Here is a 24,810-nt window from a genome sequence, read left to right as displayed (position 1 = left end):
CCACATAAGAAGCAGTATCCACTGAAACCTGAAGTTAAGGAAGGGTTAAAACCCATCATCAAAAAATTTAAAGGAGCAGGGACTATTAATTCCCTGTAACAGTCCTTGCAACACTCCTATTTTGGGTATAAAGAAATCGAATGGTAAATGGAGACTAGTTCAAGATTTACGAATAATAAATGAAACTATTTGTATGGTGGTCTGCCCTTCTTTAAGATTCAAGTTAATCATCTTATGGCCCAGGATAAACCATTTGGTGCCAAGATTATCCCAAAATGCATCTTATGGGTGAGGGGCCTGGTGCCATTCTGAATTTTAAGACATTCCTTTCTTTCCTTAACAGACTGCTAGTGACTATATAACATCCAGCTGAAGACTAGCAGGGGGGTACTCTTTCTGCCCCCTTCTGATGCCTACGTCAGAAGCTTTCTCTATCTCCTTTATACTTTAATAAAACTTTATTACACAAAAGCTCTGAGCGATCAAGCCTCGTCTCTGGCCCTGGATTGAATTCTTCTCCTCCGGGGGCCAAGAATCCCGGTGTACTCGCGTGATTCAACAACAACCTTTCAGTAGCAACCCCATGGACTGCAGCCCACCAGGCTCCTCCGTCCATGGGATTTTCCAGGCAAGAGTACTGGAGTGGGGTGCCATTGCCTTCTCCGGGGAGTCACCTGGAGCTCCGCAAATCTGGAGATTCACCTTGACACCAAGGGCAGCCCACTTACCCTGTGGACCTGGGACTTGCTTCAATACTGACCTGTAACCTGCCTTCACCCACCAAGCTCGCTTTAATTATCTTTACAAACACGTGCCTGCCCTCCAAGCCTTAAGAAGTCCAAACAGGTGGATGTCTGTCCCCGCCATTTCTCAGCACCTTAGGGTCAGCCGAGTGCACCATGAGTTCTGACTGGTTGAGACAGGTTGGGACCCCCATCCTCCCCTGACCCTCTCACTGGGCATGCGCGGTCCTGCCCCCTGACGTCACGGCCGGAAGTTCCGCTGGAAGGCCAGGGCGCCGCCATTTCCAAAGACCGCCTGCTAAGGACCTGGAGTTCGGGGTCGCCAGCAGAGAACGACGATTCGCTGGGTTCGTTCCTCTTTCCAGTCACATTTCGTGGCCCCACAGCCTCCCGCCACCCTGTTTGTCTGTCCCGAAAACATCCCGGCCCCTGCCGTTCCCCAGGAGGCCTATTCTCTGGGCTTCCTTCCTCGGGCAAACCTCGGTTTCAAAAGGGGTCCCGCAGTGTGTGGCGCAGAAGGGTTGGTCACCTCTGTGCTGTGCCGCCTGGGGACGCCCAGGTCCCTCCAGGTAGGGGGCCGGCCTGCCGCACGTAGACGGAGCTGCGAGTCCAGAGAGACGGAAGCTGAGGCCCTGGCGAGGTAGTGTTGTAGGGGAGGGCGACGCGCTGGGGTCCTGAGAGAAGGCGCGGGAGCAGGCGTGTGTGCGTGTGTGTGTGGTGGGGGTGGGGTGGGGGGAAGCTCGCCTGGACGCTCACGGGTGTGTGTGTGTGGGGGGAGACGCTCACCTGGACACTCACGTGTGTGTGTGTGTGGGGGGGGCGCTCGCCTGGATATTCACAGATGTGTGTGGAGGGGGGAGGAACGCTCATCTGGACACTCACGTATGTGGGGGGCGTCGCTTGCCTGGACACTCTCGTGTGTGTATGTGTGTGTACGCTCGCCTGGACATTCACAGGTGTGTGTGTGGCAGGAGGAACGCTCACCTGGACACTCACTGGTGTGTGTGTGTGTGTATGCTCGCCGGGACACTAATGGGTGTGGGTGTGGACACTCACAGGTATATGTTGGGGGGAGGAACGCTCACCTGGACGCTCACTGGTGTGTGTGTGTGTGTGTGTGTGTGTATGCTCGCCGGGACGCTAATGGGTGTGGGTGTGGACACTCGCCTGGACACTCACGGGTGTGGGTGTGGGTGTGGACACTCACCTGGACATTCACGGGTATGTGTGTGTAGGGGAACGCTCACCGGGACACTCATGGGTGTGGGTGTGAACGCTTGCCTGGACATTCACGGATGTGTGTGTGCAGGGCGGGATGCTCGCCTGGACACTCAACGTGTGTGTGTGTGGGGGCACTTGCCTTGACACTCGTGTGTGTGTGTGTGTACGCTCTCCTGGACACTCACAGGTGTGTGTGTGGGGGGAGGGGCGCTCACCTGGACACTCACGGCGTGGGGGTGGGGGGGGTGGTGTGTGTGTGTGTGTGGATGCTGGCCTGGACACTCATGGGTGTGGGTGTAGGGGGAGACACTTGCCTGGACATTCACGTGTGTGTGTGGGGGGGGGACTTGCATCGACACCCTCGTGTGTGTGTGTGTGTGGAGGGAGGGACGCTCACCTGGACCGTCACGAGTGTGTGTGTGGGTGGGTGGATGCTCCCCTGGGCACTCAACAGGTTGTGTGTGTGTGTGTGTGGACGCTCACCTGGACACTCACGGATGTGTGTGTGTGGGGTGTGAATGCTCGCCTGGACACTCACGGGTGTTGGTGGGGGGACGCTTGCCTGAACACTCACTGGTGTGTGGGTGGGGGATGCTCACCTGGATACTCATGGGTGTGTGTGGGTGTGGACACTCGCCTGGACATTCACGGGTGTGTGTGTGTGTGTAGGGGGGACGCTCGCCTGCACAGTCTCGTGTGTGTGTGGCGGCACTCGCTTTGACACTCACAGGTGTGTGTGTGTGGTGGGGACGCTTGCCTGGATACTCACAGGTGGGTGTGTGGGTGTGGGTGGGTGGATGCTTGCTTGGACACTCACAGGTGTGTGTTGGGGGGTGGACGCTTGCTTGGATACTCATGGGTGTGTGTGGGTGGGGGAAGCTCACCTGGACACTCATGGGTGTGTGTGTTTGGGTGGACGCTTGTCTGGACACTCAGAGGTGTGTGTGTATGTGGGTGGACACTCACCTGGACACCCACAGGTGTGTGTGTAGGGGGGACGCTGGCGTGCTGGTGTGTGTGTGTTTGTGTGTGTGTGTGGTGGGGACGCTCATGTGCTGGCCTGGACGTGGCGCGGTGGGAGGAGGAAAGGCCCAGGGGAAGTGAACCTCAGGGAAGCAGGAGGAGGGGTAGCGGTAAGGAGAGGGTGAAGGTGGGAGAGGAACCCGGAGCCACTCCTGCGGGAGCCCAGGACAGATTCCGAGCTCGGGGAGGCCCTCCCTGCCCCTGTCCCCACCATCTGCCGGTCCCTCAGCTTCCTCTCGTGCTCACCTGCGTCTCTGTCCTCTGCAGCTTCCCCTGCACTTGCTAGAAGGAGGCCGGATTCCTTTTGCCACTTAGCAGGACTTTTCTGTTGAAACGAGGTGTTCCTTTGTTCGTTCTCTCCTTGGCTGCGATCAGGCAGGGCTACCATCAAAATCATTTTGACCATTGGTGGGCACGTGGCCCAAATAGGCCAACAGGATGCTTATCGTGCAGTTTGCAGCGGGAACACAGTGAGAACAGAGTGACCGAAACACAGTTGGTGTTGATGTGTACACTGCAGCATGGAGACCCTGGGACACCTATTCACCCGCTGCGCCCGGGGGCGTTCCTCCTCCCCACCTGGCTCTCTAGAATTGCCCTCAATTCTGCATCCTCTCTAGGTGCTTCCCATAAGTGTCTTCCTGCCTAACGTGCCTGGTTTCACTGTTTTATTTTGTTGGCTTTGCTGTGAGGCTTGCAGGATTTTGTTCCCCAACCAGGCCTTGAACCCAGGCCAGGAACCCAGGCCACATCTGTGAAAGCCGGAGTCCTCACCACTAGATCTCTGGGGAACTCCCAGGGACCCACTGTTAATTGCTGAAGGGGCAACAGGAACCTTGACTGAGTCCTGACCAGTTTGGGAACACCTCCCCACCCCTTCCATCTCTTTCTCTTTGCTCCCCTTCACCTTGCATTTCTAACTGTAAACTTGTTCTGAAATGAAGAGAGTCCTCTGAGAGCAGGCCCAAGAGCTTGTTCTGGGTCATGTGGGGACCCCCTCCTCAAAGTGAGGGCTTGTCTCATTCCCCCAGCAGGAAGAGCTGCCCTAGAACAGACACTGGGCCATGCTTCAGGCCTGGGTGTGCAACTTTTATGAACCCTGACCCCAGGCGTTGGGGTGCCCCAAGCCTCTACCTCTAGGGCAGGCACCCCCAGCACCTGCTGCCTGGCATCTTGATGTGCTTCCCATGGACAGAGCAGCTTTCTCATGCTTGCCCCATGCAAAGGTCACCAGCAGGAGCAGTGCTCCTCTTCTGCCACTGGCACCCGACCTGGGTGGGGCCCAGCCCCACCCAGCACACCATTCTTGGGGAGCACATTGAAGGAGGAGGCCGTTGCTGACAGTCTTTGGTTTTCACTTTCCCAGTGAAGATTAATTTCTCACCCTATTCTGTGAGACACACTGGAGTCCACTCTGAAGCCCGAGGCTTCACTACCCTTGTTTTCAGATGCTGTTCCAGCATGGTTCTTGCTGTCCTTTGTCTTAAAAGTGTCTTGGTTTGGACGGTAAGTTACAGCCATTCCACTCAAAAGGGGCACAACACAGATGAGACAATGCCCTGCTGGAATTCCCTCATGGTTCCCAGTGCAAACGTGCTGCATTAAATCTCATCTATGTGCGCGAGTCCAGTGCTAACTTAACAGTTACCTCTAAAAATGTAACAGTGATAGCAGTTCTGTTGAGTTAGACATGTGAGAATGTCATTTCTAAAAAGTGCTGCCTGCCACCTGGACTTGAGCGTTTACAGAAGCAAAATCACCCTGCAGCATTTGCATCGTGGTAGAAGGCTAGGATTGTGATCGGGTGCCCCTGACCTTGTATGTTGAGGGTGGCAGTTTATCTCACTTCTTCCCACACCTACAAGCAGGGCAGGAATGGGGTGAATATTGTAGTTGTTTTTAAAGAGAACTAGGGATGCACTGAAGACTGCCCTCTACCGAAGGGCGAAGGGAACAGTCAACAGAGTGAAAATACAACCTGCGGAGTGGCAGAAAATATCTGTGCATCATATGTCTGTTAAGGGGTCACTTTCCAAAACATGAAAGGAACTCCTACAGCTCAACACTAGAGAAACTGACAGCCTGATTTTAAAAAGGAGAAGACTTGAGTAGACATTTCTCCAAAGAAGACATGAAAAAGGCCAACTGGTAATATGGAAAAGGGCAGGATGTCTCTAGGCATCAGAGAAGTGCAAATCAAAGCCATAATGAGATACCACCTCGTACCTGTCAGGATACCTGTTATCAAAAAAGTAAAAAGTGTCAGCAAGGATGTGGAGAAAATGAAACCATTAGACACTGTTGGTGGGAATGTAAAATGGTGCCACTACTATGAAAAACAGTATGGAGATTCCCCAAGAAGTTGAAAATGAAACTTCCATATGATGCAGCAGTTCCACTTCTGGGTATTCATCCAAAAGAATCAAAACCAGGATATCAAGAGACACTTGTACATTCGTGTTCATGGAGGCACCATTCCCAAGTGGAAGCACCCAAATATCATAGGGAATTTCTGCATCAGTGCAAACCAGTGAGTGAACACACTGCTGACCCAGGGGAATTCCCCATTGGTGCAGACCAGTGAGTGATCATGCTGCTGACCCAGCGGGATTCCCACATAGCGCAAACCAGCGAGTGAACACACTGCTGACCCAGGGCTCTTCTCCAGAGGGCACACTGAACACACTGACTTGCTAGGTAGATATCACTTGAAAACAAAGATTTCTGATCATTCCCTGTCCTAAGGGAAACATCGGCTAAACTCTGTGGGTAAAAAACACCATTCATGTTCATCAGTAGGTGCTGTTCAAACACCAGGTGGTCATAGCAGGTCTGTAAAAGCTGCAGCCTTGGAACTTCTCCAGTGTTAGTGATCATCTTTTGCTTCTTGGTGGAAGCACTTCATACCTTGAAAGTATATTCTGGCCTTTCTCACTAATCAAGGATTGAAGAAAGGATCAATGATGGTTGGCTGGGTTGGTGGATGTCCCCAGCATCTGTACCCTTTTCATGCAGCTGGGGCCTATCTATGAACCAGGAGTTACCTGCCACCTCCACAGAGATGGCTGAGGCCACATCTCCTTCCCTTCACCAGGAAGACCCCGTGCCTCAGTGGCAGAACCAGGCTTAGAACCTAGTTGTCAGGCCCCCTTTATTTCCTACATTGTGTTGTTTTGAGATGATCTCTGGTGCAGTGAATCAGAAGTCCTGAATTAAAAATCACTTATGGGTATCTTTGAGAAGATTTAGGGTAAGGCTAAAAAAAGCAGTAAAGCACAGTTCTGGATATATTTTCTAAGAAGTCATCAAGGGATGATTCTTTAACCTGACAAAAATAGGTTCATCTCAACCACAGAACCAGTATAAACTTGGTTATTATTTTAGGTTCTATAACTGAAAAATCCAAGACAAGAATCCAAGCCCCAAACCAAAAAACTTAATGAGAAATAAGCTTAAAGAATTGACAAAATCCATGCAAGGGGTGTTTTTAAATACTCCTGAGGGATACAAAAGACAGTTCAGCAGACTGAAAGTTGTGCCATGGTCTTGGGTAGAAAGACCCAATGTCTGTGTGCATCCAGCCCAGATCTCCCTCTCAGGACTAAGGCACTTACTTCTTGAGCTTCTAGGAGTGTTGTCCTCAGAAGCTGCCCTTGGCCTCACCCGAGAGTAGCTCTCTCCTTGAGGACAGCTGTCCTTGCCAGTGAGTGGCTGATCTCGGGTATAAGGGCTAAGCCATGCTTGCCTCATTCGAGCGTGTCTCTGAAGGGCTATCCCAGCTTCAGAGCTTGCCGTGGGATGGCTGAGCTCTCTGCAGCAGTTCAGCTGTCTTTGTGCAGTCTGTTCTATCTGTTGATCTGAGAGGAGTCCATCACTCTCTCAAAGATGCTGATCCAAAGAACAGAACAGTTCAGTCGCTCAGTTGTGTCCGACTCCCCACGACCCCATGAACCACAGCACGCCAGGCCTCCCTGTCCCTCACCAACTCCCAGATTTCACCCAAACTCATGTCCATCGAGTTGATGATACCATCCAGCCACCTCATCCTCTGTCGTCCCCTTCTCCTCCTGCCCCCAATCTCTCCCAGCATCAGGATCTTTTCCAATGAGTCAACTCTTCGCATGAAGTGGCCAAAGTATTGGAGTTTCAACTTCAACATAAGTCCTTCCAATGAACATCCAGGACTGATGTCCTTTAGGATGGACTGGTTGGATCTCCTTGCAGTCTAAGGGACTCAAGAGTCTTCTCCAACACCACAGTTCAAAAGCATCAATTCTTTGGCGCTCAGCTTTCTTCACAGTCCAACTCTCATATCCATACATGACCACTGGAAAAACCATAGCCTCGACTAGACGGACCTTTGTTGGCAAAGTAATGTCTCTGCTTTTCAATATGCTATCTAGGTTGGTCATAACTTTTCTTCCAAGGAGTAAGCATCTTTTAATTTCATGGCTGCAATCACCATCTGCAGTGATTTTGGAGCCCAAGTAAATAAAGTCTGTCACTGTTTCCATTGTTTCCCCACCTATTTGCCATGAAGTGATGGGACCAGATGCCATGATCTTCGTTTTCTGAATGTTGAGCTTTAAGCCAACTTTTTCACTCTCCTCTTTCACTGTCATCAAGAGGCTTTTTAGTTCCTCTTCACTTTCTGCCATAAGGGTGGTGTCATCTGCCTATCTGAGGTTATTGATATTTCTCCCTTCAAACTTGATTCCAGCTTTTGCTTCTTCCAGCCCAGTGTTTCTCATAACGTACTCTGCATATAAGTTAAATAAGCAGGGTGACAATATGCAGCTTTGGCATACTCCTTTTCCTGTTTGGAACCAGTCTGTTGCTCCATGTCCAGTTGTAACTGTTGCTTCCTGACCTGCATATAGGTTTCTCAAGAGGCAGGTCAGGTGGTCTGGTATTCCCCTCTCTTTCAGAATTTCCCACAGTTTATGGTGATCCACACAGTCAAAGGCTTTGGCATGGTCAATAAAGCAGAAATAGATGTTTTTCTGGAACTCTCTTGCTTTTTCCATGATCCAACAGATGTTGGCAATTTGATCTCTGGTTCCTCTGCCTTTTCTAAAACCAGCTTGAACATCTGGAAGTTCACGGTTCACATATTGCTGAAGCCTGTCTTGGAGAATTTTAAGCATTACTTTACTAGCGTGTGAGATGAGTGCAATTGTGCGGTAGTTTGAGCATTCTTTTGCATTGCCTTTCTGTGGGATTGGAATGAAAACTAACCTTTTCCAGTCCTGTGGCCACTGCTGTTTTCCAAATTTGCTGGCATATGGAGTGCAGCATTTTCACAGCATCATCTTTCAGGATTTGAAATAGCTCAACTGGAATTCCATCACCTCCACTACCCTGAAATTTTTTCCCATTCAGATCTTCATCTCAGAATGTTCCCTGGGGAAACTGGATTACACAATGTCGTCTGGTTTTATGTAATTTCTCCCTAACAATTTATAAAGTAATCACAGTAATCATAATTTTGAGATTAATGAAAGATGGTTGCAAGAAGTGTCCTATGCCAAACTTAAAGGTTATGCCAAACCCTTTTATGGTTAAATTAGACCAATGGAATCGATCAATAGAGCATAAGGGAAAATTCAGACTAGACCCACATTCATTCATATAGAAACTTAGTGTAAAAAAAATGCCATCTCAAATTAGCGGGGAGAGTAGATTGTTCAATAAATGGTGTGTTATATGTGTTAGCTTTCTGTTGCTGCAGAGCAGCTCATCCCTGAAGTTTGTGTCTTAAAACATCATGGTACATGGGCAGTAAGTATCTCGCATGAATTCTTGGGTCAAGAATTCGCTGGTGACTCAGCTGAGTGGTTCTGGCTTAATGTCTCCTCTGAGGCTCAGTGCAGCTCTTGGCTGGGGCTTCAACTGAAGGCTGGGGCTGGGACATTTGTTTCCATGGTGCTTGTCCACACGTGTGTGTGTTGAATGCTGGCCATCAACCGGAGACCTCAGTTCCTCCCCATGTGACTTCTCCACAAGGCTGCTTGAGTGTCCTCACAGCGTGGCATCTTGTGCCCCCAGAGCAATACCCAAGAGAGAGCTATGCAGAAGCTGCAGTCTCCTCCATGACCTGGTCTCAGAGGCCATAAACCTTCACTTCTGCCACATTATCTTACTTAAAAGTGAGTCTTTAAGTCTGACCTTCACTCAAGGTGAAAGAAATTAGCCTCACCCTTTGAAGGGAGGAGGGTCAAAGAATTTAAAACAACCACAGTGGCTGCAGCGGCGCACATAGCGTGGCCAAGAGGAGCTACCCACCGCCGCCCCGAGAGGAGCTACCCCCCCGCCAAGGCCAGGGGCGGCGGTCTGGAGGAGCTACTCCACGCCTGAGGCCAGGGGCGGCGGCCAGGAGGAGCTACCCCATGTCCAAGGAGCAGTGGCTGCGTGGGCGCAGGAGGGCCTAGAGGAGCTATTCCACATTCAAGGTCAGGAGGGGTGGTGGTGAGGAGCTAGCCCTCATCCAAGGTAAGGAGCAGCAGCTGCGCTTTGCTGGAGCAGCCGTGAAGAGATACCCCACGTCCAAGGTAAGAGAAACCCAAGTAAGACGGTAGGTGTTGCAAGAGGGCATCAGAGGGCAGACACACTGAAACCATACTCACAGAAAACTAGTTAATCTAATCACACTAGGACCACAGCCTTGTCTAATTCAATGAAACTAAGCCATGCCCGTGGGGCCACCTAAGACAGGCGGGTCATGGTGGAGAGGTCTGACAGAATGTGGTCCATTGGAGAAGGGAATGGCAAACCACTTCAGTATTCTTGCCTTGAGAACCCCATGAACAGTATGAAAAGGCAAAATGATAGCATATTGAAAGAGGAACTCCCCAGGTCAGTAGGTGTCCAATATGCTACTGGAGATCAGTGGAGAAATAACTCCAGAAAGAATGAAGGGATGGAGCCAAAGCAAAAACAATACCCAGTTGTGGATGTGACTGGTGATAGAAGCAAGGTCCAATGCTGTAAAGAGCAATATTGCATAGGAACCTGGAATGTCAGGTCCATGAATCAAGGCAAATTGGAAGTGGTCAAACAGAAGATGGCAAGAGTGAACATCGACCTTCTAGGAATCAGCGAACTAAAATGGACTGGAATGGGTGAATTTAACTCAGATGACCATTATATCTACTACTGCGGGCAGGAATCCCTTAGAAGAAATGGAGTAGCCATCATGGTCAACAAAAGAGTCCAAAATGCAGTACTTGGATGCAATCTCAAAAATGACAGAATGATCTCTGTTCATTTCCAAGACAAACCATTCAATATTACAGTAATCCAAGTCTGTTCCCCAACCAATAATGCTGAAGAAGCTGAAGTTGAACAGTTCTATGAAGACCTACAAGACCTTTTAGAACTAACACCCAAAAAAGATGTCCTTTTCATTATAGGGGACTAGAATGCAAAAGTAGGAAGTCAAGAAACACCTGGAGTAACAGGCAAATTTGACCTTGGAATACAGAATGAAGCAGGGCAAAGACTAATAGAGTTTTGTCAAGAAAATGCACTGGTCATAGCAAACACACTCTTCCAACAACACAAGAGAAGACTCTACACGTGGACATCGCCAGATGGTCAACACCGAAAGCAGATTGATTATATTCTTTGCAGCCAAAGATGGAGAAGCTCTATACAGTCAACAAAAACAAGACCAGGAGCTGACTGTGGCTCAGATCATGAACTCCTTATTGCCAAATTCAGACTTGAATTGAAGAAAGTAGGGAAAACCACTAGACCATTCAGGTATGACCTAAATCAAATCCCTTATGATTATACAGTGGAAGTGAGAAATAGATTTAAGGGACTAGATCTGATAGATAGAGTGCCTGATGAACTATGGAATGAGGTTCGTGACTGTATAGGAGACAGGGATCAAGACCATCCCCATGGAAAAGAAATGCAAAAACGCAAAATGTCTGGCTGAGGAGGGCTTACAAATAGTTGTGAGGAGAAGAGAAGTGAAAAGCAAGGGAGAAAAAGAAAGATATAAGCATCTGAATGCAGAGTTCCAAAGAATAGCAAGAAGAGATAAGAAAGCCTTCTTCAGTGATCAATGCACAGAAATAGAGGCAAACAACAGAATGGGAAAGACTAGAGATCTCTTCAAGAAAATTAGAGATACCAAGGGGACATTTCATGCAAAGATGGGCTCGATAAAGGACAGAAATGGTATGGACCTAACAGAAGCAGAAGATATTAAGAGGTGGCAGGAATACACAGAAGAACTGTACAAAAAAAGATCTTCATGACCCAGATAACCATGATGGTGTGATCACTCACCTAGAGCCAGACATCCTGGAATGTGAAGTTAAGTGGGGCTTAGAAAGCATCACTACGAACAAAGCTAGTGGAGGTGATCGAATTCCAGTTGAGCTATTTCAAATCCTGAAAGATGATGCTGTGAAAGTGCTGCACTCAATATGCCAGCAAATTTGGAAAACTCAGCAGTGGCCACAGGACTGGAAAAGGTTAGTTTTCTTTCCAATCCGAAAGGCAGGCAATGCCAAAGAATGCTCAAACTACCACACAATTGCACTCATCTCACACGCTAGTAAAGTAATGCTTAAAATTCTCCAAGACAGGCTTCAGCAATATGTGAACCGTGAACTTCCAGATGTTCAAGCTGGTTTTAGAAAAGGCAGAGGAACCAGAGATCAAATTGCCAACATCTGTTGGATCATGGAAAAAGCAAGAGAGTTCCAGAAAAACATCTATTTCTGCTTTATTGACCATGCCAAAGCCTTTGACTGTGTGGATCACCATAAACTGTGGGAAATTCTGAAAGAGAGGGGAATACCAGACCACCTGACCTGCCTCTTGAGAAACCTATATGCAGGTCAGGAAGCAACAGTTACAACTGGACATGGAGCAACAGACTGGTTCCAAACAGGAAAAGGAGTATGCCAAAGCTGCATATTGTCACCCTGCTTATTTAACTTATATGCAGAGTACATCATGAGAAACACTGGGCTGGAAGAAGCACAAGCTGGAATCAAGATTGCCGGGAGAAATATCAATAACCTCAGATATGCAGATGACACCACCCTTATGGCAGAAAGTAAAGAGGAATTAAAAAGCCTCTTGATGAAAGTGAAAGTGGAGAATGAAAAAGTTGGCTTAAAGCTCAACATTCAGAAAACGAAGATCATGGCATCTGGTCCCATCACTTCATGGCAAATAGGTGGGGAAACAACGGAAACAGTGTCAGACTTTATTTTTTGGGCTCCAAAATCACTGCAGATGGTGACTGCAGCTGTGAAATTAAAAGACGCTTACTCCTTGGAAAGTTATGACCAACCTAGACAGCATATTAAAAAGCAGAGACAATACTTTGTCAACAAAGATCCATCTAGTCAAGGCTATGGTTTTTCCAGTGGTCGTGTATAGATGTGAGAGTTGGACTGTGAAGAAGGCTGAGCGCCAAAGAATTGATGCTTTTGAACTGTGGTGTTGGATAAGACTCCTGAGAGTCCCTTGGACTGCAAGGAGATCCAACCAGTCCATTCTGAAGGAGATCAGCCCTGGGATTTCTTTGGAAGGAATGCTAAAGCTGAAACTCCAGTACTTTGGCCACCTCATGCGAAGAGTTGACTCATTGGAAAAGACTCTGATGCTGGGAGGGATTGGGGGCAGGGGCAGAAGGGTATGACAGAGGATGAGCTGGCTGGATGGCATCACTGACTCGATGGACGTGAGTTTGAGTGAACTCCGGGAGTTGGTGGTGGACAGGGAGGCCTGGCGTGCTGTGATTCATGGGGTCACAAATAGTCGGACACGACTGAGCAACTGAACTGAACTGACAGTGGGAAAATGGATCAATAGCTGTTGAACAATTGACACCAGGATAAATTCCAAATGGATTAGAAACCTAGAGGCAAGAATGATAGACCCCCTAAGTACCAGGAGAATCAGCGGGAGAGTTCTTTCCTGGTCTGAAGTTGCAAGGCCTAAGAACATAAAACATAGAAGCTGTGAAATTAATATGACCGCTTATGGTGCTTTTGCCATACAGAAATTTGTGTATTTGTATACAGTCAAAGTATCAGGTGGGAAGAGCACTTGGCTAATAACATCCCAGAAAAGGGGTTGATTTTCATAGTATATGAAGAGTGTCCACATGTCGCTGTAAAGACTCATGTCTCTACAGGAAAGTGAGAAAATGAGGAAATAAAGAAGGCTCATAAAATTGGAAAACATGCTCAACTTAAGACAGCAAATGCAAATAGAACTATTTTCTGATTCCATTTTTTACCCTCAATATTGGCACAGATTTGAATATTTGATAACATTGATTAAAGTAGGGAAAGAGGTGCCTGCTTGTCATCTGTAAATAGATACAGCTGTGGAGGTCAAGCTAGTAATGCTTATTAAAACTCATACTCCTTGACCAAATAATTCTCCTAGGAATTGTAGATGATTTATTGTATATATGGGCTTCCCTGGTGGCACAGGCAGTAGAGAACCTGCCTGCAATGTGGGAGACCTGGGTTCGATCTCTGGGTCAGGAAGATCCCCTGGAGAAGGAAATGGCAACCCACTCCAGTATTCTTGCCTGGAGAAGTCCATGGACTATACAGTCCATGGGGTCACAAAGAGTTGGACACGACTGAGTGACTTGCACTATTGTATAAATATCCACCAGAAGAATGAATGACATGTAATACAGAGCCCCTGCACCCCCCCTCCACCCCCAGTGCATGCATGTGTGCATTGCTCACACACACACACACAGATGGAATTCCTCTCATGCTGATGTGGAAAGAACACCACAATATATTAAAAAGGGGAGAAAGGTAGATGTCAGTATAAATTTACCATTTTTGTTGTGTATGTGTAAAGGATATTTTTACCTGCTAAGAGTGTGAAATTCTAGGTATGTGTTCACTTACCAAGTCAGCCTGATTATATTGAGACATATCCCTGTCCACTTCTCATGTGTAAATCACCATTCATATTCTGTGTCGCCTGTGTTTCTGGACAAGTAGATTGTCATAAGAATTGTTTAAGAGGCATTACCCCTCCCACTTGAGGCCCACAAAACTCACTTCAGGACAAAGATTTAATTAAGAAATGTGTTTTTATCTGTATCATTAATGTTCAGACGTTGCTACAGTGCCAGATGCAGCAGTGGGCTCCATAGAAGCCAGCTAGATGGTATTTAAAAAGAGCAGATGCTCCTGAACAGAGGAAAGGGCAGAAAATGAAAAAGCAGTGATGCAGGTGGCTCCTGAATTGTGCCTGGGGAGTTTGCATGAGCCATCGGGCAAAAAACAAAAGCCCCAGCAGGTGCTGCTGTCTGCCCAAGCTTGGGCTCCTGGAACCTGGACAGATGTGTGCAAACTTCACAGATGCTGGAACGGGAGCCATGATTCTCTCCCTCGTTTTCCTGGCAGGGCTAATATTCAGCCTCATGTCGTTATTGGACCCAGATAAAACATCTCTCGTCTGAACCCTGAGAACGGTGGCCCAGGCTCAGAACTGTCCTGAAAGTTGGGAAGAGGCATTTGCTCTGGAGCGTACCATTGGAGACTGATGTTGGTTAGTCCTGAAAAGCTGGCCTGGGGGCTTTCTCTCCCCTGTGTTGTGATGGAGCACAGGTTGACTCAGAGAAAGGCTGAGACTCAGTAGAGGCCAGCAGAGGATGAGGGGGGTCCCTGGTGCCACAGCTGGAGCTCTCTGGGGACAGACTCTGCGATGGAGGTGACCGTGCAGGGCAGTCCCTGGGATGTGCCCTTGGGTGCATCCTTGCAGGGGAGCAAGGGAAGCAGGGCTGGGCAGAGGGACAAGGGGACCTAAAGGCGGTCCCCACAGAGGTTCAGCAAAAAAAAAAAAAAGCCTTGCCCTGGAGTCGGTAGCGTTTCCACAGAGCTCACACTCATGAAGTTGGAGAATTGCCAGTGAAGTCTGTTGAGTTGAGCTACCGGAGCAGGTCCCGAGACATGTGCGTCCTCCTTGCCCTCACTGTGATGGAGGATGGCACCTTTCCTTAAGAGAAAGGGAGCTAGCTTTTGTCAGTTTTGCCAGCACCAGGAGGATGCCCCTCTGGAATTTTAATTGCTCCCTCAGGAGTGAGCAGCAGCTCCCAGAAATGTCACTGAGTCCTAAATGGCCACAGGAATAACTGATATTGTCAATTTCCCTTCCAGTGGTGAGAGAAGCCCTTTATTCTTTAGGAGAAAGCAAAAATAGACTGGTTTCACAGACTGAGCCCAGAGAGAAGGCACACCGAAGACTGAATAATTATAAATGCAGTCGTCAGTCCCTCACTAAACGTGGCACTGGATTAAGAATTTGTACCGTGAATCCAGAGCTCTGGTTACTGTGGTAGTATAAACACCAGCAGACTGGACGGGTTGATAGTCGCACTGAATTGGGCATCAGGTTGTGCATGATTAGAGGACGAGGTGGTCAGTGTGGAATCTCACAGCTACAAACAAACAGAACCTTCTAGACTGAGTCTCTGTATGCACGCAGAAATAAGGTGATCACTCCATGAAAAGGTCACAAAGATAACCCGAGGTACCAGGTGCTGCCCACCTGCCCCCTCCCCCACGCTGGTTTTGCAGGGCGCAGCTTCCTGGGTGTGGAGGTGTGCCCCTGCTCTTTCAGCCTGATGTCCAGGTGCTCACCTTCCTCCACGTCTAGCCGCTGCTTGGATCAGTGGCTCCTCTGGCTCCAGAGCTATTTCCCAGCTTCCTCTGCGTCTCCGCGGTCACAGAGCAGCAGCCCAGCCCAGATCTCCCATGCTCACTGCCCTGTTTCCTTTCTGCAGGGTGGAGCCAGATCCCACCACGCCTGCCTCATAATTCTGAAATGAGAGCCTGCAGGGGAACTGTAACGTATTTTGCAATTGTAAAGCAATGTTAATGTCATGTCATCGTCTTATAAATCAGTTCTTCGCAAATTCAGGCTGGGGACTTGGAACCTGGGCAGCGAACTCGTTTGTAGGGAATTGGAGGAAACCCATCTGGATGGCGCAACTCACATACTGTGACCAGAGAAAAGCATGTGACACGAGACAGTGGCCCAGGTCAGTAGCCTTGCCCTCAGGTCTAATGAAGGAGTTGTTCAGTGATGACAGCTTCAGAACCTGCAGGAGCCGCAGCCAAACCCATGCTCGTTGCCTCAAGGGAAAAATGTGTTTGTGCTGAAAGCAGACAGCGCCCCTGAGTCTTCCATGCTTGACTCCAGAGGCCTGATTCCACAGGCATTGGGCATGAACAGGTTGTCTTTGCCAGAACTTTAGCACGAAACTGTCCCACCCCAAGACTAGAAAAATTTTTCCATGATGGGGATGGGGTTGGGGGAGACTACAAATGTATGGGGTAGAAATGGAAGGAATTTACCTGTCAGGTTCCTGCTAAGCCCCGAGTGGGGGCACACAGCAGGCCTGTTAGTGGTCAGGGGTGCGTCCGTCTGGCTGCAAGCGAGAACTTCCTGGGAGCAGCTTTATAAGAGTGAGTATACAAGCTGTTGGACATACGCACATGATGGCATGTCCATATGCAAAAATAAGCTCAATGGTACCTCATATGATATAAAAAAACAACTAAAAATAGATCAAAAACCTAAATATAAGAGCTGGAATTATGAAAATCAGAATAAAATGGTTTTATCTTTATGACCTTAAATTTCTCGATGGATTCTTAGATATGACACAGAAGAACAAATGATGGAAGCAAAAATAGATAAATTGGACTTCATTAACATTAAAAGCTTTTGTGTAGCAAATGACGTTATCAAGGAAGTGAAAAGACAACCAGCAGATTGGGAGGAAATATTTGCAGATCATATGTCTGAAAAGGGTCAAGTGTATAGAATTTATAAACAACTGTTACATCTCACAATAAAAAGACCGTTTTCCCATTGAACAGACATTTCTCCAAAGAAGATGTGCAGGTGGCCAGTAAGCAAGTGGAAGGATGCCCCACGCCCTGAGGCATTAGAGAAATGTTAGTCAAAACCACAGTGGGTGTGAGGTTCCATTTTGCATCTACTGGGTTGGCAAGAATAACAAGAAACAAAACAGAAAGTACTGGTAAGGATGTGGAGAAACAGGAGCCCTTACATGTGGCTACTGAGACTGTAAACCAGTCCATCCTTATAGAAATGGTTTAGCTGTTTCTCAGGAAGTTAAACAAGATTACCATATGATTCAGCAGTTCCACTGCTGTGTATATACTCCAAAGAACTGGAAACGGGGACTCCAACAAATACCTGTTACTGGATGTTCAAAGCAACACTATTCCCAGTGCCCAAAAGATGGAAACAACCCAAGTGGCCATCAGCAGACAAATGGATGAACAAATTACGGTGTCCACAGACGCTGGAATATTATTCAGCCACACGAAGAATGAAGTATGGATACATGGTCCAACGGGGATGAACCTCAAAAACCTTATGCTGAAAGTGAAAGAAGCTAGGCAAAAGAGTCAAAGTCATATACTGTATAATTCCGTTTGTAAGGAATGTGCAGAACAGGTAAATCCATAGAAGCCAAAAGCAGGTTGGCTGCTGTGGGGAGGGAAAATGGCAGTTCACCACTTGATGAGTACAGGGTTTTATTTTGGGGAGATGAAAATGTTTTAAAATTATATGAGGGTGATTCTTACACTCGGTGTTGCTAAGTTGTTTGCTTTAGCTAATTTTGTGTTATGTGAATTTCATCTCAATAAAAACAAGTTCACCCTCAAGACCAGTTGAACTCAGAGGAACAGGGTCAGGCATCAGTATTTTTGTTTTTTTTTTAAGTTCTCCAGGCAACAAGAACTTGTAGTTGCGGCTGAGACCTGCAGATCTAGATGGAAACAAATGTTGCTGCCCACATTCCAGGGATGCCACCAGAGGGGGAAGGGCTGCTGCACTCCCAGGGCACGCTGTCTCACTGATCACCACGGGGAACCTGGCTGCAGCCACCCTGGCAGGCTCCTTCCCCTTCTTATGCGCTGGCTAAGATTCTAGAGTTGCACTGTAGCTTGGCAGTCGAAGGGCGCCACCCACCTAGAGGAAAAAGGAATTTAACTGCAATGAAAGTGATAATTTGAGCAAGCTCAAGTTTGTGGGTTGACCTTAAGTGCTGTATGTCCTTGTACGTTTTATTTCTACACACGCTTCCTTACACTGTAAGGTTCTGCAGGGTGTTGCAGAGGGGAATGGAAGTCAGCTGCCATTCAGTTAACATGTGTATTGAGCGTCTACTGAATACTGGACAGATACTGTTCCAAACACGAGTTAAAACAGCTCGCAGATGATCGCCTTTTTACACTCTAGTGGGCACGCGCCTGGGACCTTTGTCCGTATTCTGATTGCCTGCAGCCCATGTGACCACTGTGTGTTTAGTTGAAGGAGTCTCTGTCCTACCTTTGGTTTCCCTCTGGTAGATGAGATAACCTCAAGGTTACTGTTTAATTGCCCTGCCAGCCTTTAACCATCTTGTGACACTTTTGTGTAATAATCTCTAAAACAGCCCTCCAGAGTAAGGTTGGCAAACTTTTGCTAAAGAGCCAGATTAGTAAATATTAAAGCCTTCATGGATAGAGAGGCAAAACTGAGGGTATTGGGGTGGTACTTAGAGGATCCTGTAAAATGTGAACATTTACAAATGTAAAAGCCATTGTTGGCTCATAGCCCTGTGACAAGCAATGGGCTCTGGAGGGTCTTCTTGCCAGAAAGTGGATGTGGCAGCTTAAATAACAGCCTCCAGCCCTACTCTAACCTTTGTCTTAGAACAAGTTTGGGGTCCTTGTAGCGGGCCTGGCTGCCGCAGGAAAGCGGTTAGTAATTCTTTGCTGGGAAGGGTGGGGCTGCACGTGTTACCAGCCTCCCTGGACTCTGCCCACTAGATGTCAGTAGAGCGCCCCTTCCCCCACCAGCCCCCACTGTTAACAACAACCAGACCTGTCTCCAGGCACCCCACAAATTCCCTAGGGCAGAATTCCCTCATGGAGTCATAGAGATTCAGAGTGCAGGCTTCTGTAGGTTTTTTCCAGAAAGTATTACTCAGTAGTTCTTAAAACTTACTTGGTTGTAGATACGGAGCACATATGTTCACATAGTAGCTATTAACATCCCTTGGAATTAGCGTTTTATGAAACACCTTGAAAAGGGCTTCTTGGGCTTTCCTGGTGGCGCAGTTGGTAAAGAGTCTGCTTGCAATGCAGGAGACCCAAGTTCGATCCCTGCGTTGGGAAGATCCCCTGGAGAAGGAAATGGCAACCCACTCCAGTATTCTTGCCTGGAGAATCCCATGGACAGAGGAGCCTGGTGGGCTACAGTCCTTGGGGTCGCAGGAGTCGGACATGACTGAGCAACTAAACCTACCTACCTATCCCCATCCATAAGGGTTATGGCGGAGGGCCATATGGCTGGTGCACAATACTGCCAAGTGTTACTTGGAGAGAAGGCAGCAGAGGACTTTCCTGAAGCAGGTGCACTGAGGGGCATGGCTCATCTCCCCAAGCTTGCTTGCCTTCAGACCTGGGAATTCTCTACTCCTGCGGGTGAGTGTGAAAGAGTAGGTGTGTCCGGAGACTGGGCACGTTGATGTTGGGATGGTTTTCATTCTCTTCCCGAGGTGGAAGACTGTAGGAGGAAGTCCTGTCTGTGTCCTCCTGGGACCCCCATCCCCCATGCAGCACCCAGATGCTCTCCCCTAACCGCAAACCCCTTGGGAACACTTTTCTTTTCCTTTTTCTACTTCTGAGGCTTCAGCTGGTGTCTTAGAGGCCATATTTCACTGTAGAAAAATGTGGGGTGATTCCCCTTCCCATCCCAAATGCCAAGAACAGCCTCGAATCTGCTAAGCGGAACACGGCTGAAGGTGTTTGTTAGCAGCATCTTATCCCAGTGAAAGCCTGCACATGGACTCACATGCCCACGTGTCTCAGCTGGACTTCATGTGAAGTGTCAGAACCTGCTTTTCTGCTGTAGATCTTGGGCCCAGGCAGGAAGAGCTGTGGGGTTGACAAGTTGTTTTACTCCATACAAATGTACTGTTTCTGCCCTACACAGGGCATCAGAGAAACCAGATGTATCCCCTTGAATATTTATGGTCGCACAGCTTCTTCCATGAATAATTCATCCCGCACAGCACTGTCTACCCATCAGCAAGGCTGCCCAGGCGAGGAGCAGGAACAGAAAGGCTCACTCCTCCCCTCCCTGGAAGTCCCAACGCCCGAAGCAGACAGATGGGGAGCCACACGCCTTGCTTGGATCACCCTGTGACAGATAATAAAACACACTTTGTTGGAATTTTCTACAACAAGCCTTTATTACTTTAATAAATCACGGAGGGCAATCATCAGGAAAAGAGCTGTGCTTTTCCAGCCAGACTTCTAAGAGGAACATTTGGCTTCTTTTGTTACTATGGGGCCAAATATTGTTGCTAAATTAGTCTGTTTTGAATACTAAGGAAGCTTTCTCCCTCCTAGAAGTGAGCTCTGTCTCTGGCTGAAAAGCTCTCAAAATTACACCTTTGTTTTTAATTTGAATTATAATCACTGCTGGAGTGTTAGAAGATATTTTAAAAGTTAGGATAAAAAAGTCACTGGTAATCCTAACACCTGGAGGAAAAATATCCTTTATGTCTTGCTCTATGACTTTCTAGGATGTACAACCTTACATATATAAATGTGTACTTAAAAGTAGTGTTAATATTATATTGTTGATTCTTATAAATATCGTTCAGTAGAAATATATTGTCCTCACTTCCTGTAATTTACACAGACACAGTATAGGGACTCCATGGCCTTCCATTGTATATATTTTTCTGTGAGATTTTGTCAGATTCCCTGCTGATTAATAGTCATGTTGGTCCTAGTGTTTTCCTATTGTTAAAATGTTGCCATGTCTTGTGAGGACTTCCTTTCGTCCCCTACCCCATCGTGATAGGGGAATGTCTGTGTCCACAGATGTAACCTTGTCCCGCTTCACTCCAGTGAATGTGGACCAGCAGGTTATGGTGTTTTGATCACTACACCTGAATTTTGTAGTTTTCCCCCCACTGGGAGACCCAGAAGCAGAAGCAGTAAGAAGGACCACAGGATAACCAGGCCCAGGCCAACTCCCTGTGGGCTTGGTGTCCTGTTCAAAGAAGTGGTTGGGAAATTAGTCACATGATCACTCTGGGGAGCTCAGCCTCTGTGATGGGATTTTTTGAACTGCGGATGTGAGCACTTTGGATCCTAACCTACAAATACTGGATTTTGATGGTGTAATACGTTTTCCTGGTGTTGAGGGCTTTCCAGATTGTCTTCTTAATGACTTACAACGAAGAGTGTCAGAGCTTTCAGTAACAGACGTGAGTGGAACAGGGCCACAGGCCAGGAGAGGCCTCTGAGCGTGAACCCCACTGGCAGTCCCGCTGTCCTGACTGCTGCTTCCTGCTGCTGCTCTGCGTCCCCTGCTGCCCCCAGCGCGTGCTGACCTCCTGGGTGCCTCAAGGCCAAACCCCCTCCAGCGCGGGCTCATCAAGACTCTTGGAAGACACTGCTTCCCTCCAGTGTTACTGAACTCAGGTCCAGCTGCTTGCCACTCAGAAGCCCATGCTTGAGAGGCAAGTGCTAGTGGAAAGGAAAGGTTGCTTTATTTCAGAGGCTGGCAACTGGAGGAGAAGGCAGACTTGTGTCCGAAGACCAGCTCCCCACTTACAAGCAGTAGGCAAAAGCTGTTAAAAAAAAAAAAAAAAAAAAAAATATATATATATATATATATATATATATATAAAATTTGGCTGTGTCGAGTCTTAGTTGCAGCACCCGGATCTTTGGGCTTCTGTCTAGTTGTTGCATTTGGGCTCCAGCATGCACAGACTCGGAAGCCTTGTGGCATGTGGGATCTTAGTTCTGGGACCAGGGATCAAACCTGTGTCCCCTGCATTGGAAGGTGGAGTCCCAAGGGCAAAAACTTTTAAAGGGGAGTTTTAGGGGTGCGCAAGTGGAGGGATGGGGCTACATATGGAAACAGCACAGGCAGCTTTGATAGTCATCTTGAAATTGATCATAGTGGTTTGATCAATGTCATCTTGATTAAATAGTTAATCTTCATTTTCGGGTTGGTTGGTTCCCATTTCTTTGAGTCCATTTCTCAGGACTGTGGCAGCTTATGTCATGGCTATAGTCTGCTCATCATGTGGTTAGCCTCTCCCACTTTGAGGGGTTTCAGTATCTACCAAATAGCTCAGAAGATACAGCTCAGAATATTATGTATAGCCTTGAGGAGGAACTAAAGGTCCTTGACTGTGTTTAATGACCATTATTAGTTGGTCTTGTTTGACTGATTTCCTTTGTTTTTGTATTTTCCCATTTCTCTGCTTACGTTTATTTCTCAACTAAATCTTTTCTGCACTCAAAAGGCAGGCAGAGGACATGAGGATGTGAGAGAGGCCTCACAGCTCCAATTCACCAGTGTAATTCTCTTGAAAATTAGCTCACATCACTGCTTCTAGAGTGTGCTGGCAGTGTGCCTTCAGACGTGGGACTCCCGATGGAGACAAACCCCAACTTGTTTTCACACTTTAGAGGCTTGATCATAAAATAGGCATCTCAGTCAGCAAGTCTCGTCCACCCCTTCCATTCTTTCCCAAAGACTCAACCAAAGACTCTTTCCAGAGAAAATATCCCCTTCCCTAAGCAAAATTCATTTTCATTTTCCAGAAATACTGCAGACAAATGAAAGGGGAAACCAAGAAATAACTTCCTGAGGAGGTCAGTACTTCTGGGTCAGATTCTCAGCTGGACTTAAGAGCAGTTACTCAAGCACAAGCACCACTTTCTCTGAAATGTCTTCTTTTCGGAATAGAAAGCTTTTCATTGCTTCCTGGGAACTCATCTCCAATGTGGCAGTGGGAAGAACAAGTAGAATATACACATTTTCAAGCATTTCTTAAATATTCAAGCATTTGTTAAATAGAATATTCAAGCATTTGTTGAATAAAACCAAATGGACCTTCAAAAATACTGAGGCAATTTTTCACCCTCACCAACTGGGAATGAGGGTTCTTATAACCATCCCAGCACTGAGCATGGCTCAAAGATGTTACCATTCTTTCAACTTGCTGATTCTTTTATTGGAGTTTCTCTCGTGGCTCAGATGGTAAAGAATCTGCCTGCAGTGCAAGAGATCCGGGTTCGATCCCTGGGTCAGGAAGATCCCCTGGAGGAGGGCATGGCTAGAGACTCCAGTATTCTTACCTGAAGAATTCCATGGATGGAGTTTAGTATATTGAATACTATTTAACAATATGTTTACTATTTTTAGTATACAACATAGTATTGGTGATATGTACCTTTTTTGAGTTACCTCCTTATATTCTCAGCTCAGTTTTCTATTCCGATGTTTCTCTGGTATAAGACACTTAGCTAATGCAAAACCATGACTATCTAATGTCATTATATATATAATGTAATTATATATAATTAAATGAGAAGATAAGGTCAGTTCAGTTCAGTTCAGTCGCTCAGTCATGTCCGACTCTTTGCCACCCCATGAATCGCAGCATGCCAGGCCTCCCTGTCCATCACCAACTCCCAGAGTTCACCCAGACTCACGTCCATCAAATCAGTGATGCCATCCAGCCATCTCATCCTCTGTCGTCCCCTTCTGCTCCTGCCCCCAATCCCTCCCAGCATCAGAGTCTTTTCCAATGAGTCAACTCTTCGCATGAGGTGGCCAAAGGACTGGAGTTTCAGCTTCAGCATCATTCCCTCCAAAGAAATCCCAGGGCTGATCTCCTTCAGAATGGACTGGTTGGATCTCCTTGCAGTCCAAGGGACTCTCAAGAGTCTTCTCCAACACCACAGTTCAAAAGCATCAATTCTTTGGTGCTCAGCCTTCTTCACAGTCCAACTCTCACATCCATACATGACCACTGGAAAAACCATAGCCTTGACTAGATGAACCTTTGTTGGCAAAGTAATGCCTCTGCTTTTGAAAATGCTATCTAGGTTGGTCATAACTTTCCTTCCAAGGAGAAAGCGTCTTCTAATTTCATGGCTGCAGTCACCATCTGCAGTGATTTTGGAGCCCAGAAAAATAAAGTCTGACACTCTTTCCACTGTTTCCCCATCTATTTCCCATGAAGTGATGGGACCGGATGCCATGATCTTTGTTTTCTGAATGTTGAGCTTTAAGCCAACTTTTTCACTCTCTTCTTTCACTTTCATCAAGAGGCTTTTTAGTTTCTCTTCACTTTCTGCCATAAGGGTGGTGTCATCTGCATATCTGAGGTTATTGGTATTTCTCCTGGCAATCTTGATTCCAGCTTGTGTTTCTTCCAGTCCAGCATTTCTCATGATGTACTCTGCATATAAGTTAAATAAGCAGGTTGATAATATATAGCCTTGACGTACTCCTTTTCCTATTTGGGACCAGTCTGTTGTTCCGTGTCCAGTTCTAACTGTTGCTTCCTGACCTGCATACGGATTTCTCAAGAGGCAGGACAGGTGGTCTGGTATTCCATCTCTTTCAGAATTTCCCACAGTTAATTGTGATCCACACAGTCAAAGGCTTTGGCATAGTCACCATGAGTCAAAAACAAACTCAACAAAAGCATTAAGGCATGAAGTGAGCACTGATCAAACGCAGAAAAGCTACAGAAGAAAAAAACAAAATTCCAAAAGTGAATACTAAATTACAGAAATAAACAATGGAAATGATATAGAACCAAAAGCACAATAAGGAACATAATGGAGAAACATAAGAAATGCCAAGGAGAAAAAAATGATCAGAGAGTTCATGGTACTGAATACTAGCAAAGAGCATCCCACATACAAATGAGTTCCCTAGAAAAATAAAACAGTGGAAG

General features: G+C 47.1%; 1 long non-coding RNA gene across 2 annotated transcripts in view; it reads left to right on the top strand.

Moving 5' to 3' along the window:
• Positions 1 to 986: 986 nt before the first annotated feature.
• Positions 987 to 24,810, top strand: part of LOC129659699 (uncharacterized) — a 64,059-nt gene continuing 40,235 nt past the window's right edge. For both annotated transcript variants that reach the window (XR_008718188.1, XR_008718189.1), the window contains exon 1: positions 987 to 1,090. This is a non-coding gene — a long non-coding RNA (uncharacterized LOC129659699). The remainder of the gene's footprint in view (positions 1,091 to 24,810) is intronic.

The sequence above is a fragment of the Bubalus kerabau genome, chromosome 8 (assembly GCF_029407905.1).
Source record: "Bubalus kerabau isolate K-KA32 ecotype Philippines breed swamp buffalo chromosome 8, PCC_UOA_SB_1v2, whole genome shotgun sequence".
Classification (NCBI taxonomy): Eukaryota; Metazoa; Chordata; class Mammalia; order Artiodactyla; family Bovidae; genus Bubalus; species Bubalus kerabau.
The sequence above is the reverse complement of the archived record's forward strand: the minus strand, read 5'-3'. Positions and strand labels throughout refer to the sequence as shown.